This window comes from Aotus nancymaae, unplaced genomic scaffold, assembly GCF_030222135.1.
Source record: "Aotus nancymaae isolate 86718 unplaced genomic scaffold, 86718_ANA_hifiasm-v0.15.2.pri h1tg000014l, whole genome shotgun sequence".
Lineage (NCBI taxonomy): Eukaryota > Metazoa > Chordata > Mammalia > Primates > Aotidae > Aotus > Aotus nancymaae.
The window spans coordinates 30,672,752-30,686,654 of NW_026988425.1; the positions used below are offsets into that span (position 1 = coordinate 30,672,752).

Genomic DNA, 13,903 nt, shown 5'->3' on the forward strand with positions numbered 1-13,903 from the left:
GAGCGAATTGCTCAGGACTTCAAACACTGGGAGTCATTCTGTCAAGGGGAGGGGGCGGGCGGGGGCAGGCTCCGGGCCTCTTTAACAAAGTCCTCCTCTCTTTGCTCCCTCCCACTTCATTCACTTGCAAATCAGTGTGTGCCCACAAGAGCCAGCTCTCCGGAGCCCGTAACCTTCGCATCCCAAGAGCTGCAGTTTCGGCCGCGACAGCGAGAACGGCAGAGGCAGCGACCGCGGCGGCGGCGGCGGAGGCAGGAGCAGGCTGGGCGGGTCGCAGGGTCTCCGCGGGCGCAGGAGGCGAGCAGAGGTGGGTTCGGGCTCCGCTGGCTGTGCCTACATCTCCCCTTTTTTTTTTTTTTTTTTTTTTTTTTTTTAATTCTGTAGCGTTGATGGAAGCCAATCAGAGAGAGAGCCCTCTCCGCCCGGTGGGTGCCGCGCGCGGAGTTGGGAGGGATGCTCTCAGCCTGCGAGCCCGGGTCGGGGCGGGCGCGCGGGTCCGGCTTTGCGGGCGGCGCTGCTGCCGCTGCCCGGGACCGACGCCGCTTCCCGGGGAGCCTGGGCGCCGCTCCTCCGCCTCCTGGTAAGCCCGATCCGCCGCGGGGCTGGGAGGGGGCACCGGGAAGCGGGCGCCGGAGAAGAACCCGCCGCCTCTCTCCGCGCCGGCAGAGGCTGCCAGGGGAGCTCCGGCATTTGCAAAGTTGGCTGGTCAATGACCAAGGGCGCCGGTGCGTGCAGGACCCGCCGAGCCGTTTGGGGCTGGATGTATCTCCACCTGCCCGCATCAAAAGGGTCTGTGCGGTGACTGCTTGGGCTGGGTTACGTTTCTTAGCTTTGGGGGGAAAACAGAAAATCAGGTAGTCTGAAAACTCTGCAATGCTCCCAATAAGGAAAACTTAAACTAAAGAGACGATTTGACTGGGAGAAGGAGCTCAAGAAAACTGTTAGCTTGCACGTTCCGGGCAACGCCTGCGTGCTCATCTAGGACAGAAATGCTTAGGTTGCAAGGAAAGTCTAACATTGGACTCGGAAAATGGAGCACACTGTCCAGGGAAAAGTCATGTGGAAGGCGCAGCTCGCTCGTGCTGTTCACGGCTGGCCAGCCTCAAATCTGGGGGAGAAAGCCTTCCCTGGGCTGACTGGAGAGTGCTTGGAGTGCGCTTGGTTTTAGGTGCCAGATGCAGAGAAATTGGAGACCCCAGTGCGTTAATCCCAGATAAAGACGGACGCTGCAATGTTGTGGACTGCAGCAGTTGCAGAGCTGAGATTACTTCTTCTGTAGTTAAGAGATTCTTCTGCCAAGAGTTACCGTAGATCACGAGATGGGGGATGCTGGAGAGGTCAGTCTGGTGTTAAGAAGTGTTGTCACTGCTGCAATAAAATCCATATTTTATGGGGAGTTAAATGCAGGTCTCTGTTCGTGCAAGGGGCTGGCCACCTGAGTTAACTATGACTTGGAACATTTAAGAACCAAGAAGTTTAATCATCTGGAATAGCCACACGTTTCTCTCTCCCACTCTCATTAAAAAAAAAAAAAAAATTAATTATGATAGTCACCCTATAGAGGTGTATCAGACCGCGTCTCTGCCAGTCTTCACTTTCACTTTGCAAAGCACACAGTGGGAAAGAAGGAAAAGGTTTTCCCTGCAAGAATGTTGAGGAGTGGCTTTTGTGTACATATATGGCTGCTCTGGACGGGTGCAGACCAAAATATGGGCTTTCTGAGTGGTTAATTATCAGGGGGTTGCAAACTCCTCCCTGTTGGAAAAGGAACCCGGGGATATGCCTAGTTAAAGCACAACTCTTCCAAGAAGGACTAACAAATATGCTTATGTGAACAGTGCCAAAGCGTTGCTTATTTTCTTTATTTTCTTGCTGAAAGCTTTACCTGAAAGGGAAAATCCTTAGGATTTTACTTTGAGAGAGAGAGGGGAATAAAAATCTCTTACAGTTTCACTTGAGACTTGAGCATCTTCCTTTGTGAAAAAGTATTTGCATGGCTCTATGCTTGCTATTTTAGAGAACCGTTAAAACCAGCTGTGGGAAGAAAGGGGTATGATAGAGCAGATGTCTTCATTATGCCATAACCAGGAGGGCAAAATTTATGCCAGAGGCCAGATTGTCAATGCAAAGCTCAGAAACTTAAAAGAAATTCAACAATCGACTGGAAAATGCAATCACATAGGACTGTATCTCATCCCCTTTTGCTCTTTGGCATATTCTAATTAAAAAGGTACTGAAGGAAAACACAAGGCAGATCTTTCCCAGCTAATTTAATGGTTCATGCAATACATTTGAAGCAGAGGAAGTAACCAATTTCTTCAGAAAAACTAAGAGGCAGCAGCCCATTTTTGAAGGAAAATGGCACTGATTTAGTTCTACTGTATTTGTGTCTACAATTATCTTTTGCTACCATTACAAGAAAGTGACAGGTTGGTATCTCCATAGGGACTTTTAGTCCCTTTACTATCTGGCTTTTATACCAATTTATTGCACTTACATTTTGTACTGCTAACTCTGCAAAGATAATATATGGAAACATAATCATTTTCTACCAAGTTGCCTACTATCAAAAAACGTGTACCCTACTTCTTCCACCCACCACTTCCATCAGCTTTGCAAAGAAAAACTTACTGAGGCACTCTTCTTTTAAAGAAAAAATTTATCTTGCAAAATAACTGCTTGAGACACTTGAAAACAGCTAAAAAATTTCTAGAAAGCACAGCTACAGTCACAGAGTATTATATGATACTGTGTTATGGTATGAATGCATTGCAACAAGTTCTGAAATTTTAATTAGGACTAATTGAGTGAATGTCCCACATAGGGATTTTTTTTTAAAAAAAGGAATGAAATGTGACAAATATTCTGAGTAAAATCACAGCCTTTCTAAGGAATTGAAATGTGTGATCCCCTCTTCTGGCCCCATAGTTGCTTTGCAGTCATGAATGCCAACTTACTAAGGCTGCATCCTTTGAACTATTGAAACTTTTTTTAGTTGGAAGGGACCGCTAGTGGGTCACTCCATGCATTTCTCCCTGGAGTTCAGTTGCAGAATGGATTTTGTTATCTAAGATAATAAGAGTAAAACAACTTTTTCTCTGTAAACAAATTAGTATTCTCTAAGCACTCTCTTAATATTTGTGACAGGTCATATAATTATTATTGCCATTCTTTCTGTACTTCCTCTAATTTAGGGGACTTACAAATATTTTTATGGTTTTCTGGATATCTAGACTTTTGGTAACTGCTAGATGTTCCAAATGAAAGCAATGTCCAATTAATAAAGAGTTTACCATCATCAATATAAAATTTTCTTATTTGTGACCTTTCCAAGACTCTACTTCCTTACTTCTAATTTACTCAGAAATAATATTATATTTAGAGCCCCAAAAGTTCTACACAAAGAGTGCCCCCCACAACAAAAGAAATATTTGAAGGAAAAAAATGCAATTACTGTTTCAGAAATCCATGAACATCCACAAGTTGTGCTGAACTAAAGGCATCTAATTCAAAGAATTCCCCATTCAAATAAATATATGTTAAACATCCAAAAGATGTTTAGATACCTGTGTCACCCTTACTCCAGGTTTTTTCTGCTTCATTTCTTTCTTTGATATATCATAACACATTTTGGGTAACCTACTCCTTAAAATACTCTGCCTGAAACTTGGAGTAAGATAACTTCTGGAGGGTGAATCAGCCTCTTCTGCTGACAGTCTGCAGGTTTCAACTTCCAATTTAAAAATCTGTTCTAAAGTTTGAAATGTGTTCCAAATGAGATAACATCCGGCAGAATCCAGTTGCCTTGTGCTTCTTGCTTAGTCACGGCTGCTTATTCTTCGGTGTCCATCAGAATTAGGGTCTCACTTATAAAAATAACAAGCAGTGACTCAGTCTGAATTGCATTTTTAATAGTGTTTCAACCTAGCTAGTGTCTACTGAGCACACTGTATTTACTTCACAAAAAAAGTGAAAATGTGGATAATCAAACCTTCCCTGATTTAAATATTTTTCTGAATAATGATTCTAAATTCAAAGACTCAAGAACATTGTGGTAATAGGAAAATTGCAGAAAGAAAAACGCACACACGTACGCACACATACACACGCAAACACAACACCCAGTTGTGACAGTGTTCCAAGAATATTAGAGAAAAAATACAGAAATAGAGCATTTGGGCTGATTTTCTTTTCTCCTTCTTTTTTTTTTTTTATATTGTTTTCTCCATTGGGATTTTTATTTTATTTTGAAGGCAGATGAGTGCTTGAAGCACTTTCCTGAAACTAAGTAGTGATATTTTTGTTCAAGCTTGCCTCTTACAAAGATTAACTGGTCTACTTTTTTTAAAGTTTCTATTCCTACAGAAGCCTCTCTTTTTCAAAACAATCTTATGAGGAACTTCAGCTTTTCTCTAAGTAACTATTGAACCAAATGATAGTCTTTGTCATGCTATCACTCACAAAATAGGAAGTAAGGGAAGAGAGGAGAGTATCAATAACCCTTCACAAAAGTGCTACACCTGAATTTACTACAAAATAGTTGGGTCAGAGGGATCCAGCTACACCCAATAATCTAGTTGTTCAAAACTGAACTATCCAAGAAATTTCCAACACCTCCAACAAAGAAAACTAACTGAAGGATGAAGGATCTGAGCATACATTCATAAATGTAGAGTAGACACATATGCAGAGATTACTGGAGATTAGTTCATCTTATTTCATCTGTTTAGTACCTTTACACTAACACCATTGGGTGCTGGTTTCTTCTAGCAATCACATCACCTTGCTGTGATTTATAAGAGGTAGAGCTTAATTAATGCCAGAGTGTTAATATTAAATTTGATTTGTCATGTAAATGGGCAGCATGGGTTACACGCTTTTCTTAGTATATGTGGTACTATCTTGTGAGAGAAATGACTTATGAAGAAGATGAGGCCCATAAAGCTAGCATACCACAGGGTATGATTTATCTTTGTATTTTGTCACTTGAAAGAATGCTGTGTTTTTCTCTTTCTCTAATTTCCTAAACTGGTAGGTCTGGCCAGAAATATCCAAGAGACCTAATACATTATAGGAAGAGAAAACAGCAAGAAAAAATTAACTTGGGGAACTGTCCAAGTGAGTAAAATGGAAAGAGATGAGGAGGTACATTTTTACAGCAGAGGGAAACATAAGAATAGAAATAGAATCAAAAATAGCCAATTTTATACAGGGTGCATTTTCCTCTTTATAAATGGTGCTACTATTAAATGTCACTTTATAAACATAATTACATCATTAACATATTTATACACACTACTATTCTCTACCAGAAAATGCAAACTTGAAAATTACCTTTAAAAACAAAATCACCATCTAAGGGAGATAACCCTGGATGGATGGTAAATTAACTAGAAGAATATCTTTTTTAAAGTGGTCTGAAATTGCATCAGAATCAAGGAAAAAATTTTCTTAGTGCATCGAAGAATATCAATTCTTTTCCTTCTATTATCTTTATTGTCCTGCCTGCTAAATAGAAAAACCATGTGTTCCTCTGATGCCTGCAATCCAAAGTATACAGTAACAATATAGACTAAGTATTCTACTTGTCACCCATTTGGATCCTGTGTTGTGATACAGCATGATGAAAGGCAGAGCTACAAGACAGCAGGCACCCAGCTCTTTACATGGTAAATATACATGTGGTATTGACCATGTATATATACCATGTAAAGAGGTGGGGGCATTATTTACATGGTATATATGTGTGTATATATCCATGGATATATATATATCTTCATATATATATCTTATTTTGTCTGTTTAGTGTCTTTACACTAACCCTGTTGGGTGGTTTCTGCTAGCAATCACATCACCTTGCTGTGATTTATAAGAGGTAGAGCTTAATTAATGCCAGAGAGTTAATATTGAATTTGATTTGTCATGTAAATGGGCAGCATGGGTTACACGCTTTTCTTAGTATATGTGGTACTATCTTGTGAGAGAAATGACTTATGAAGAAGATGAGGCCCATAAAGCTAGCATACCACAGGGTATGATTTATCTTCGTGTTTCAGCACTTGAAAGAATGCTGTGTTTTTCTCTTTCTCTAATTTCCTAAATTGGTAGGTCTGGATATATATGTATATATCCAGCAAAGATTAAAAAAAGAAGCACTAACAGTATTTTGGCTCGGAATTTTTATACATCCAAATAATAATGATAATAAATAATAAACTAACCTTTGTCACACCCTGTTCTACGTATTTTACATGCATTTCGCATAGCAATAATTACACAGTAAATCAAAATGACACTGCTATACTTGTATCCTCTATACTTAGCCCTTTTTTGGTTTGAATTTCCAGGGAATCTCCATTTGAGCCAAGCACTTAATGAATGTGCTGTTAACAAACACTTGTGATGTCTTAAAAGTAAAAGTGTGACTCTCTCTCAGTACTGCAGAGCAGCAGAGGGCATGGGAATGATTTGATTATTTTGACCAGAGCTTGGCAGATGTGAAGTCTGAGGGAGATGTTTTTAAGTTCTTCATTTTTGATAAATCATTTGCAAGCATGTGTCAGAATTTATAATTGTAGAAAACATTGTGTGGGCCATTTTTCTGAACATAATGATGGTACTTTTTATAAGAGAATAAATTATCTTCTCCTACCTTCAGAGGGATCTTTATGAGGGAGGGGATGTTTCAGGAAGGTAGCTAAAATGACACTTATTCATTGCATTGAAGGGGAGGGACATCTCCACCTCACAGCACCCACTAAGGGCGTTAGTCCATCTTCAGCTCATTGACATTACCATGGATGTAGCATTTGGGACTCTGGGTAAAGCTAAATAAGGTCGTGTTTATGTCCTTCCTTATCTGATGAGTAAAGTAATTATTCTCTTTTATGAACACAATTATTTTGTTACTTCATTAGTATCACAATTTGGTATTTGTTCTGAATGATTTACCAAGTAAAATTACACACACACACACAAACACACACACATATGCACCTCTACCATGCCACCAAAAAAACAATCCCTACAAAAAAAAGAAAGAGGGAAGGAGGAAAGGAGAAAGGGAGGGAGGGAGAGAAGGAGGAAGAGGGGGGCAAGGAGGGAGGAAGAGGAGGGAGGAAGGGAGGGGGAAGGAGCAACTCTCTTAATACAGTCACATTTTATATGGTTGACATTGATGAGCCATTTTCATTATATTCTATTCTTTCTATTGCCACCAATCAAAAAGCCATGTAGTTAATCTAGCCTTCAAGGAAAGTTTGATATTAGAAATATAATCAGAGAATGTGAGACACAGGAAGGAGCTTAGAGATGACTTTATCTAATACTTCATTTAACTATGAGATAACTGATGACCAGAGAGATGAATGACTTATCCATAGATATATTTGATTTATTTTGTTCTCTTATCTCTATCTTTCTCTGTTGTAGCTTGATTTCTAGTTATTGGATGTTATTGCTTTTTATCATCATCACTTAATTCTGGCATTAAAAATTAAAGAGGAAATTTAAATCTACAATATTATTATTTATAAGTATTCTGTGAAGGGACAAATGTGGAAACTTATGGTGAAAATAAGGATGTAGGCTTCTTTAGGAATTTCACGTGTTCCTACATTTTGTAAATTTCCTATTGCAAAGAATTAACATTTTCCCTCAAAATATTGACCACTGCTAGGGAGACATATGACAAGGTTTGAGGTTTTGTTTTATTTGTAATGGGTTGATGGCAGTCTTGAGTAGGCCTTATCTAAATCTTTGAAACAAAAAAATTATTGGTTAGGGGTCAGATATGAAAAATGATGACAACCTATTGTGTTTCTCCTAAATCTCTATTTGATTTAAAGAATTCAGACAGTGACCTTCCCACTGCTTTGAAGTTAAAATGTCAGTTCTTTCGTGGAAGTATGGGGAAAGATTATGATGGCTTTTTTTTTTTTTTTTTTTGGCAAAATTAAAATTTAGCAAGTAACTCAATGTCAACCCTCTCCCCTTTAAAAAATAAAACTGTTAATGTTCCATGAAATCCAAAAGTCCGGGGACCACTGGTTTATACAATGGCTGACATGATGCTGAAAAATGGTTGACCTCGTTCTCTTTTTTCTTATTTGGATGAACAAAAAGTAAAGGGGAATTATAATTATATTTAAAACACCAAAAAGACAAACTAAACAAAAACCATTTAATCAAAAGATATCCTTGGGTCTCTTAATTAAAACGTATAGAGATTAATACTAACATTTGGAATGCTATATGATCTTTGAACATATTAACAGATCCTTAAAAAAATATATGCTTTGCCAAGCTCATGGCCAGAATGTGTCATTAATAATGAATTTGCCCACTTGATTACAGAATGGATAATTCAGTGGGAAATGAAAAGTTTTACATTTATATCTAACTCTATAAGCTCACCTTAACCACATAAATTATAAAATGGGTTCCTTTTTTCTAAAAGTGAACTTTGTATAATTGTAGACAAACAAAAATTTACTAACATGTTGATCTGTATTTTGAGTTATGCATTTTTACTTCAAAAAGCAATTGCCTTCTAGTGTATAATATAGATTTCAGTCATGAAAATGAGCTTATCATATTTTTAACTACAAAGTTTAAACCTCCTTTTGCAGAATTAAAAGAGAGAGAGAGTTTCATTAATCTACTATCATCCATTTTAAAATATTCGCAGTCGAGGCATGGTGGCTCATGCCTGTGATCCCAGCACTCTGGGAGGCCGAGATAGGCAGACCACCTAAGGTTAGGAGTTTGAGACCAGCCTGGCCAACATGGTGAAACTCCGCCTCTACTAAAAACACAAAAATTAGCTGGATGTGGTGGGGAGCGCCTATAATCCAGCTACTCAGGAGGTTGAGGCAGGAGAATTGCTTGAACCCAGGAAGTGGAGATTGCAGTGAGCCGAGATGGTGCCATTGCACTCCAGCCTGGGCAATAAGAGCGAAACTTCATCTATATATATATGCAACTGCTCAGTTTCGAACTCAACAAAATATTCTAAGCTCCCCTTAGCAACAGGCTCTAATTTAACACCAATCAAAGTGGTGTATGGTCAGTCTAATTACCAATGCAAAATGATAAAATCTACCATGACTGTTATATTACTTCTGGCTCCTCATTTGAACCAAGTTCAGCTCCTTTTCTCCAAACAATTATTCTTATATTAAGCTACTTGTTTAAAAGTATCTAGTAGAGATATCGTCAGTGTTTCACAAAGAACTAATTCTATGAGAGTGGCCTTGTGTTAAATATCAGTGCCACATTTTCACTCTCTGATTCACCTGTCTTTTTATTAAAAGAGGGAGAAAGAGCGAGAGAGACAGACAGAGAGAGAGAGACAAGTTTGAGGTGAGTTCTAATTCAGACAACAGAATGAAGTGGAGTCAGTTACTAGTTAATATACCCAAGAGGAGGTGGTTCCAAACCTCCAGATACAAAAGTGCCTGCTCAGCAATAACTTTTGCATTCATAGCAAATGTGATTACCTGGAAGAAAATTGCATTTAAGATAAGAGTGCAGGAATGTCAAATGCAAGTGCTATATTTAGATACTTTGTCATATGATACTTTCTTTTTTTCCTCAAGTTCACTTTTAATTGTGATGCCACAATCCAAAATATCTTTCCAAAGAGCACTGTGGTTTTTCTTAGAAAACTTTTTCTTCTTGAATTTAAATGGGCTTGTATTTTGTGTTCCGAAAAGCAATGAAATTAAATTGAAGAGATGACCTCAGTATATGACTGGACAGAGCAAGGTGTTTAGTGATTATCTGATAATCACTTTCTCCCCATATGTAACACTTAGGAGGACGAGTGTTTATTTATTTATTTAAAATATGAATTTATTTATTTAAAATATGAAGTTGGAAGCAACGTAAGAGTAAAATGCTCTCAAGCAACCGAGTTTAATTTGATATAATAAAAGATTTCCATGTGATGGGCAGAGAAAGGAGAAATTATTGAAACCCTAGGCTGGATTAATTGGGCACTACAGAATAAAAACTTTGCTTTGTACTTGTGAGGTTCTGAACATTAATTAAGCATATGTTTGCTTCCCAATTTCTCACTAAACCAAAATGGATTTTTAAATGGCTTTTTTCTCTTTTTTCTTTGTATGATAATCTTTTCATCATGGCTGGTTAAAGAAACCAATCACAGAAGATGAGAGCCAAACCTGTCCTGTTCTGTGATTTTAAAATATGCACTAATGTCTATAATCTATAAAAGACTTTAAAGCAAGAAGTGAAATTTGGACTGCATGTTAAACTCCACAATCCACAAAAGCAGCTACAGGCCTCTGACTGCTAAGGAGATGCTGAGTTTGTCAAGTACTTTCCAATTTAGGTTTTACCTGACTGACAAGTGTTCCTAAGAATGATATTCAGCCAAGGCTTTTGGAAAACCCATTATTTGATTCCCTGCACAGCAAAAGCCCACCGGATATAAACATAAGATGCTTTATGGAATAGATAAATCCAAGTTGGGGGAGAAATGAGAAAACGGTTTTAAAATATCACTTCTCCATCTCAAGATGAGAGTTTTAAGATGAGGGCATCACTTGTAACTGTAAACACATAGGGAAGGCTCAGTAAATGCTTACTAGGTGAAATTCTTCTCATGTAAGCTACAAAAGCATCTTGTAAATATTTTTACAACTGATTTCCTTTTCAAGCTCATTCATGCCAGTGAAAATGCAACTTTTCCATCTCATGCTAACAACTTAATTTTTCATACTTCTGACTGCTTTCAAATGAGCCTATTTCAAAGGAAGCCCTATCCATGGTGTCCTGAGAGCCAGGACCACTAACCAGGTTGATAGGGCAGCCCAGTTTTCAATACCAGGGACACCACCCCTCGCCTTCCTCCAGGCAGACTTTTTTGTTTTTTGAGACAGAGTCTTGCTCCGTCGCCAGGCTGGAGTGCAGTGATGCAATCTCGGCTCACTGCAACCTCTGCCTCCTGGGTTCAAGCAATTCTCCTGCCTCAGCCGCAGGAGTAGCTGGGACTACAGGCGCGAGCCACCACGCCCAGCTGATTTTTGTATTTTTTTAGTAGAGAGGGGGTTTCACCATGTTGGCCAGGATGGTCTCAATCTCTTGACCTTGTGATCCACCTGCCTCAGCCTCCCAAAGTGCTGGGATTACAGGCGTAAGCCACCGCGCCCGGCCCAGGCAGACTTTTTATTAAAGTTGGTATTAAACATTGTTGCCTGGAGCCTGATTAATAATTTATGCCTTCCTAAGCAGATTAGCAGAAGTCTGTCATTTTTTTAATTCTTAGTTTGTGTTTGGAAACAGAATGTACCCCTGAGTTTATACTTCTAATATATTTTATTTTTTAGAATTCATACCTAAACAACGTCCTTGCCAAGCTTTTTTGCCTTACAGTTTTAGTATCCATGTGTGTATTTTCTATAATAAATTTAAAAATTGCTTATTTGCTAAGTGAATGACCTTTTTTTCTCCTCTCATCCAAATAATCCTATATGTTCGTTGTAAAGTATTTTGAATTTTGTTATTTAAGGAGTAAAAATAAGAAAGATTGGGAAAATGGAGTAGAATAATGAAAGCTAACACTTAGCACTTTTAATATTTCATGCATTATTCTAAATATCTTACATGAATTTAATGTTCACAAGGCTTTCAAGTAAATACCGTCAATCTTCTCAATTTTAAAGATAAAACTAGGTAACAGAACAGTTAAACAATTTGCTCAAGGTCAAACAGTTGGTTCTTTCTGGAGCTAAAATTAAGTCCTGGCAGCCTTGAGAACCCACATTGTTTTAACTATTGCATTCTTGTTTCTTTTATGCTCTATATACACGTACTGAGATCATAGAATAGATAGATGACAGATAGATGATTGATTGATTGATTGATAGAATAGATGGAAGATAGGCAGATAGATAGATAATAGGATAGACAGATTCAAATGTATGAATCTCAAATACAAAAAAGACAAAGGTATAGAGATTTTATATATACATATACATGTAACATGTACACATTACTCAGGGCTTAAAAATATAGTTACAAAGAAAACTCATTTTCTTTTTCATCCTTCAGTGAGTGTATCAGTATATTCTATAACAAGTGAGATCAATTAATTATAGCCCAAAGCGACAGGTTTCAGCCTTACAGAGGACTTTTAGCTTTAGGCTTGTCTGTTCGCTTTAATTTGAGTCAGTCTTATAATCACTTACTGTTGGTCCCAAGGGAAACCTCGCAAGGGTGTTTGAAAGGTTCAGATTCATCATTAATTACTTTATTCATTCTATAATGTTTATTGAGGGCCTCTGTGCTCAGTTCTGGAGAGAAAGCAGGTAACAAGACAAACATACATTGACTAGCAATTTAGGGCAAATAGATTATTTCCTCATACTCTATCCAAGACCAATAATAGTAGCTTTGTTTAAAATGAATAGGATATTCAGAATTGATTCTATTTTCTATTCTTCCATACTGACATCTTGCATTAATACAGAAATTAGCTTGCAGTTGCAAGATTTGTTAGGTTTCTATTCATCTTCAGGTTTAGCTTTGAACCTCCTACTCAACTTAGAAGCACCATGCCTGCCTTCATCACCAAAAGCTTAAGATAGTTTTATATTTTTGATAGGTATGCTTCAGAATATTTTCATGGTGGTTCTTTCACGAATCCCTACAATTTTCCCAGTGATCTTGCCATAAAGCACAAAGCCATACATATACTGGTCACTCAAAATACAGTTCAGCAAGAAATCACTCTACACGAGAAGACTAGTTAAAATTTAGGATTGAGGTGATAGGATTTCAATTCAACTCAGTCATTTAATGAACACTTTTGGGCAAGGCATTGTGTTGAGTGCCACAGATAATGCCACACTTTGATGTCAGATGATGCACAATATGTGGTCGAAATTAAATGTAACCATTAAAAGCTGCCATTTTAGAAAGTTATTTTGTCAGAATTCAAGTCTTTTAGTCATGAAATAGATTGGGATCTACCGCTGCTAACTCTGGAGTTGAATGTGTTGACACTCACACTCTGTACTATATTTAGCTGACCAGGGCTCCCACTCATCTTCACCTGGCCAAATCTTACTGGATCTTCAGGACAAAGACCAAGAATCTGCTTCTCCAAGAAGCGTTCCCTGACCCCCCACCTACCTGTCTCGCTCTCAGCTGAGATTTCTCATGGTGTGAGTGTGTAAGATCCTTTACTTAGTCTAAGTGTAACTGTAACAATATCTTTTCAAAAGTCTCTACATGACTGTCTAGGTCTCACCTATCACACTGCAAGCATCTGGAGAACAAGGCCTAGCCCTGTTTTCGGCAAATGGCAAGAACACATTAGATGTTTGTTGAGAGAACTCTTTATGACTCTCTGGACTACATTTACATACTTCTCTACATTTTTCATGTTGGAAGTTAGTTTTCTTTTCCAGTAATTTGATTTCATTTGGATACACTGTGGCAATACACTTAAGAAGCAAGAAGGTTGGAGCCTTCTAGACTGTTCAAAGGGGTACTCCTAACAGAAGGGAAATATTCCCAAGATGACCTTGGTGCCTTTGGCCAAATGTCTGAAATACAGTTACAGTTCTGTAAGTAATAGGTCTCCTAACAGAATGATTGAGTGTCTTATCTGAAAGTTGACATTTTTTTGGTTGCTCTACTCCAAGGCATTGAATTGTTTACATGTTTTATTTGTTCAGGGTGAAAACTGTGGTTGCATATTATTTCGTATTGGTGTAGTCTAGTACAATAAACTTTGATTATCTTTTAGTTTATTATCAACCCATAGTAGTCCATCAAACTGAATCTATAAAAACAAACTATGGAAAACTCTTATGTATGTGTTTCATGAGCAAAATTACCTTTCCTTCAAATTCCTACCTTGGAAATGTTT

General features: G+C 38.1%; 1 protein-coding gene across 1 annotated transcript in view; it reads left to right on the plus strand.

The window, feature by feature from the left end:
• Window positions 1–263: 263 nt before the first annotated feature.
• CDH6 (cadherin 6) overlaps window positions 264–13,903 on the plus strand; it is a 142,565-nt gene continuing 128,925 nt past the window's right edge. The window contains exon 1 of the mRNA XM_012459927.3: window positions 264–307. The gene's annotated coding sequence lies outside the window, so the exon portion shown is untranslated. The remainder of the gene's footprint in view (window positions 308–13,903) is intronic.